A 7,014-nucleotide genomic window follows, 5' to 3' on the forward strand; every position below is an offset into this window, starting at 1 on the left:
TTTTAAGGGGAAAATTAACATGAAAAAGGGTAACTTTAACCCATAATACACCTAAAAAGGGTAATATTTACACCGATTTTGGATCAGTACAGCAGGGTAAAATTAACATTTCCGGAATGTTATTTTAACTTTTTCGGATTTCTCTCAGTCAGTGTATTCATCCAGTAAGATACTTTTATTTCAATAACCTTAATACAAAAAATAATAGACCGCTCTATTTGTAAAATTTTATATAAAAACATAATTTGGAAATCTGTTTTTTTTCTATTTTTAAACTGTTGTTACAATCCTTTCAAGTCAACTCTATGATTTTTTGCCCTCTATGATTTTTTGCCCACCTATGCAATAGGTGGGCAAAAAGACGACTGAATGTGGAGTGGGAAGGAAGAACTTTGAATCATAATTTCACACCCAAATATCTCGGAGTCACCCTTGATAGATCTCTAACGTACAAAACCCACTGCAATAACATAAAGGACAAAGTAAAAACGCGTAACAATTTACTACGTAAACTTGTAAATACTCAGTGGGGCGCTCAGCCGAAAGTGCTACGCACTTCTGCTCTCGCTTTGTCATTCTCCGCAGCAGAGTACGCGGCTGAGGTATGGGAGAGATCGGCACATGCAAAGAAAGTGGACATCGCTCTTAACGATACCGCGCGCATCGTCACAGGGTGTCTAAAAAGCACCCCGGTAAACAAATTATATCCGCTAGCGGGAATTGCTCCACCACAGGTCAGGAGACAAGTGATTTCCAGGAAGGAAATGTCGAAGGCTTCTACAGAGCCAAGACATTTACTCTATGGTCAGGTAAGAGTACGACAGCGGCTGAAATCTCGCAAGAGTTTCAGTCAAACTGTTACGTGTCTCGAAACAACACCGGAGGAAGCAAAACTTAATCTGTGGAAGAATACCTTCCCTCCAGATTTTGTTGAGCCCAAGGAAAATCTCCCTCCTGGTGGTGACCAAGACTGGAAAACTTGGAGAGCGCTAAATCGTTTGAGAAGCGGAGTTGCACGGTCAAGGGATAACAGACAGCGATGGGGTTTCTTGGAAGGAGACGTTCTGTGTGACTGTGGGGTGGTTCAAACTACTCCCCACTTATATGTTTGTCCACTAGCTCCTGTATCATGTGAGACAGGAGATTTGATGACGGCTAATTCAGCCGCTATTGACGTGGCCCGTTTCTGGGCAAGACATATATAAGTATTTTTATGCCTCGACTCGATTAATAATAATATGATTTTTTTATATGTTGTAAGTCTATACTTAAGAGCTTCAGAAAACTATCGTAACTAGACAATTTGTCTACTAGTATCCAAACTTCCAAACGATATAGGGTAACATGGGGTAATTTGGAGTCATGTCTATTTTGGAATTTTGAGATTTTTTCGCTGTGTCAGGTAGTCTAAAAGATAAAGAAAACGACGAAGAAATACAAGACTTTACATTCAAAAGTACATCTTCGTTGTTTTTAACTACCCCATTCTAACCCTGATGTTTGAAAAAAACTAATTGTACATAATATCGGACATGTTGCACATATGTAGGGGATTGCGGGCATGGATTGCATACACGATGCGATTTTTCTCTTTGTTTGCAAAGAGTTAGTATACCATTTCACATTTCGCTTCATGAGGTTAATAACACTGTGCAACAGTGATTTTGTCCTTAAGTTCTCATGCTACTTTTTCTATTGCTAGGGTCAAATGATTTACGAAAATACTTATTATTTTGATTTCATTTTGTTTTTACCCCTGGGATCTAGGCAAAACCGTTTTTGCCGTTTTTTGATACTTGGGTGCCTATATCTCCGATTCTGCTGAATCAATTTATTTCTTAATAGGGAAACATTTGTTCTACTTTACATGCCCGATAATTCTCTGGACAGATGGAGTTCGTGCAACTGACACCAGGGGAGCTGTAGTCTCATATGTGTCAGAATACATGAAAAATCAAACATTTTAGCAAACTTTGATCAAAAACATCTCGAAAAAAAAAGTTAACAAACAAAAAAAAGTTTAAAATTGTTGCACAGTGTAATTATCTATCCAATGGCTAAGAAATGACAAACTATTTCTCTGCAAACAAAGAGAAAATTCGCGTCATTTGAAAGTTTACAGTATGCGAATCATGCCTACATTCGCCTAAGCTTCAAAGTTGTAAGATTAAAGTGTTTTAACAAAAATTAAAAATTTTAATCACTTATTTGTCAGGAGTGTTGTTTAAAATCTTAAAAAGTAATTTATCGTTCTTGTTTTCTCTAAAAATTATTCTTAATTCACTTAAAATTAAATAAAAATATAGATATTGCTTTGTATGATATATCGAAAAACGAGTGTTTTAAATCCCTTTCCCTTCCGGAACTCTTCTGAGGATATTTCTACAGCCCCACGTTCGTAGAAACAAAGGTTTTTTTGCTTTTTTTTTGATAATAAACAACCTCAAGAAATTCTATAAGTGTCCCATATTGAAAGCTGTCCGAAAATTGGCACAACATCCTTATAGTTGCGGCATTATGACCTCATTGTAAAAATCTTCATTTTTGTCACAAAATGCTCTCGAAGAACCACAACATTAAAAATATTTTATGTACTTTGATAGAAAATCTATGGAGGCTGTTACACTAAGAAAAAGGGGATGCGATTAACTTTTTTTCCTCAAAATTTTAACACTTTTTAGGTGTAAAATATATCAACATTTTTTATTTTTTATTTTACACCTTTTTAAGTGTAAAATTAACATGAAAAAAGGTAACTTTAACCCATAATACACCTAAAAAGCATAATATTTACACCAATTTCGGATCAATAATGCACGGTAAAATTAACATTTACGGAATGTCATTTTAACTTTTTCGGATTTCTCAGTAAGGGGACAGGCCAAAAGTAATGCCATAGCCCTATTTAATTTAAAATTCGATATTTGGGCAATGAATTTGATTTACTACTTTCAAACATTGCATTCAAAACTCAAAAGAAAATTTATTTTAACTTTTTTTTAATTATGTAGGGGAAGACTTTCAGGCTTCGCACACATTCTGGGTACGAACACTTGACATTTCACCCATATTCAAGGAAAAAAAATTAGGAAGGACCAATTTGAGTTAAGACTGTCTTTTCAATTAAAGAATCATGCCTACCACAAGTTAAAATGTACTTATCACTATTTTTTCTTCCATTTCAGATAGCCCCAAATTAATTAAAAAACTGAACATTTTCATAAGGATAGGCTTAAGGTTTTTGCTCGATGAGATCACGCATGGTATCCGTGGAGAAATTCAGTGCATTGTATATGATCGCATTCCGCATGACTTTTCCACATTGAACGATAACATATAAAATCAAGTGGAATACGAGATAATTCTTTATCACTTTACAACACACAAATTAAAGACATAAAAGTGAAGTATCTTACAGTGATTAGGGAACAAATCAATTGAATTTTCTTTTGTTGGTCTACTTCTCAGTAAATATATAACATGAGTATATAATGAGAGAGAGAAAAAAGTCCATCCAATGATATATATACAATAACAGATAAATTGCATTTTCATTGTTATCTTGCACAAGTTCAATTTGTAGGTGATTGATAAAAGTGGAACAAAAGCCAAATGAAATTTCTTGTGATTATTGCGTTAATATTAAAATTATTTGTCACACACTATTGACTCGCGACACGATGACAAATTACATTGTCTGGCAGCTTGAGAACAGAAAATTCTCTTCCTCTACCTCACCCCAAAGAATAAACATATCTGGTAGATTTTTCAATTAAAATGAGTCAATTAAAGCTTTAGAAATTGTTTTTCACACAGAAATTCCAAAAATGATTTAGATCTCCCATAGAGTATGTTTATCTTGACAAATGTTGAGTAATTGCAGCCCTGTTATTGCTTAATTGTACAATAAATATTAATATAGCGAGACATAATATGTATAAATGTAAATTATTTTTTCGAGTCTTTCGTGTCCGCTTTCGATACCAGCAGCCAAACGACCTCGGCCATCCATGGAAATTTAATGTGTTTTTTTTTTCTCTTGCAGATAAGAAAATGTTCAAAAATATTTGAATTTGTAAAGTTATTATTTTCTTTCCACTATCTTTTTCCTCCAAAATTTGTGTTTTTGCTCAAATATGCATTAAAAATATTTTCTGAGAAAGGGGCTTTTCAATTTTAAAACTTGAAGATTTATCTTTTGGTATTAGAATCCCCCAAAATAATTCAAGCAAAATTCAGTAAAATTTGATATTTACAAAAATAAAATTAAAAAAACCTAACCTTATTTTAATTCTTAGTTATAACACATTACACAATTGTGATTTTGTGTACTTAATTGTCAATTTTCTTAAAGTAGGATGAAATTTAAAATTTCGGACAGATTAATTTAAATTTCGGACAACAAGAATAAAGCTGCACAACCGTTCTTTGAAGGGCTAGGAAAAATATGAAGTGTTTGAAACCAGAGTATGTACGAAGCTTGGAAGACTTGCCCTACATTGGAATCTTGACTTTTCTTTTTTGATATTTTGGTAAAACATGTCCCCAATGTTGGCAAGATCAGTCCTCTTGCACTGATGGCGAAGTTTGCTCGGAAAGCTTCTTCACACACAATTTCTTTGGCCAAAAATGCCTTATGTTCAGCCATAGTTTTTACTAAAATTAATCACCAATAAAATTAATCCTATTCGCGAAACTGAAAAACCCCATGAAGAGATTCATTTTGGCACAATCAAGGAGATAAATACCCCATTGCCGGAAGAGCTTGAAGCCATATCACAAAGGGCATATGAGAGAACTTCGATGATTGTAAAACCCTTAAGCACAAGTGCATTATCTGATGAGGATTACTTTGAAGAGAATAAAATAGGTATTATTGAAATCTACTTTGTCTTCCTCTCGAAGTACATTGGTCTGCCTTTTGAAAACGTAGAGGCGAAGGAACACCTGTTCAGCAGTGAACATCTATTAGGAATTACGTCAAAATTTTGAAATCATTTTTTTTTTATCTAACACAATACAAGTAATACACTCACAGTCTCCGCATTAACCACCTCGGGATTATGCACCTGACGGAATTATGCGGCGGAATTATGCTTATTTTTCAGTATAAAAATTTAATTTCTTTTATTAAGGTAAAAATTTTAAATATTCTTTTATATATTTATATATTCTTTTTTTTCTTTGCTTTTCATTAGCATTACGATAAGGTATCGGTTTAGATATACGACAGCATGAAGAATCTTTTTGGTGCCAAATTGACGACCATCTTTTTTCACGAGTTTATCTATTCATTTCCAGAAGTATTATGGGCCTTCTGGGTCCCATTTCTACGATGAAGCATCAGACTACCTTTATTGAAGAACTCTGGCCAAAGAGTACTGTTTGTTAATGAATTTCTTCGTTTTTTTCGGTCCCGAAAATGTGCATAATCCCGGGACTGAGTGTATCACGTTTTTTCATTAATCTACCTTTTCCTATAAGGACAGACGATCAAATTGTACATCCCAAATGGTACAAAATAGGATACCAATAGGTCATGATACGAAATGAGGAGCAAAGTTATGAAGTGAATAGGAGTTGTCCCGTTGTCACGATAGTTCTGTGTGAACAACGGAATCAAACAAGGGAACAGGTTATCCAAAGAGCATTTTTTTCTTAATATAGTCTTGTAGAATTCCATAAGTAAGGCACTATAGAACCAAAAATCTTTTTATTTGATTATAACGCTCTTGGTACCATCACCGAGACTATTATAAGTAAAGTGGCGCACTCTTAAGGATCTTAAGAGCTTCTATAGGAATTTCAGCAGAAAATTCTTACTTTAAATCTTTTAAAAGTGTACTAAAAGGCTTATTTAATACTTGGTTCTATAAGGCAGCTATTTGTATTGTGCGTTCTCTTTAACCTGGCACTAGAAAAAGCGATCCGTGACGTGACTGCGGCGTGAGCATGAGATGGGTCAGCCTCAATGAATCCACGCAGCTCCTAGCTTCTACTGATAATATCGATATCATGGGACGCAATACCAGATCTGTTCAAGATTCCTTCATCCAGATTCAAGAAGCGATACGAAGACTGGGACTACAGATAAATGAAGGAAAAACAGAGTACATGGTGCCTTCATCAAGAGCAATTCCGGCAACATCTACGGAGAGCATCGCTCAAACGAGGTTCCTGATGGGGGACTATAACTTTGAAGTTGTTAACTCCTTCGTCTACCTTGGGTCAACAATCACAGTCAACAAGATCGCAACAGAAGTCCGCGCACGGCTGCTGAAAGCCAACAGGGCCTATTTCAGTATATCAACAGTTTTCCGAGCTAGAATCTTAGGCATAAAAACTAAGCTACTACTGCTAGTCCTCACGTATTTATCTGAAATATGGGTCCTCAGCAAACAGAATTACGAATTATTGGCCGCGTATGAGAGGAGGATTCTACGACAGATTTTTGGCCCCATATGTGAGGAGGGACGATTCCGAAGCCTATACAATCATGAGATATATGAGCGCTACCCAAGGTAACCATCGTCAAGCAAATGGTTCACAAGGATAAGGACGACCTAGCCTGGAAAACCTTTAAGGGTGGACTCTACGTCTACACGGTAAAAACTTTTGGACACTGACCAAAATATTGGAACAAGTTTTTCTTGGAAAAAATTTTTTTGGAATCGATTTGCACATAGAAAAGATATTTTTTTGTTCCATAAACTTTTCTTTATAGTTTTGTTATGAAATGCAGTTACAATTTTGTTAGAGTTTTCTTTTGGAACCGTTTTGATACAGTGGAATGTCTACAAATTTGAGTTGATTTCGTTTTATACAAATTTGTTCCTGAAATTTGCAACAGAATTTGTTGCACTCGGCTGTTTTGTTCCCACTGTCAGGAACAAATTGGTACATTTTCTTTATAACAATATTATTCCTACATCTGTAACATATTAGTTCCAAAATTTTTCGGTGTCCGTGGACGAGCTACATTTTGGAACAAATTCGTTACTAATATTGGGTATC

General features: G+C 34.9%; 1 protein-coding gene across 3 annotated transcripts in view; it reads right to left on the bottom strand.

The window, feature by feature from the left end:
* LOC129804343 (sestrin homolog) overlaps positions 1-7,014 on the bottom strand; it is an 88,704-nt gene that overhangs the window by 74,733 nt on the left and 6,957 nt on the right. The gene's annotated exons all lie outside the window — the stretch shown is intronic.

The sequence above is a fragment of the Phlebotomus papatasi genome, chromosome 2, assembly GCF_024763615.1.
Source record: "Phlebotomus papatasi isolate M1 chromosome 2, Ppap_2.1, whole genome shotgun sequence".
In the NCBI taxonomy this organism is placed as follows: Eukaryota; Metazoa; Arthropoda; class Insecta; order Diptera; family Psychodidae; genus Phlebotomus; species Phlebotomus papatasi.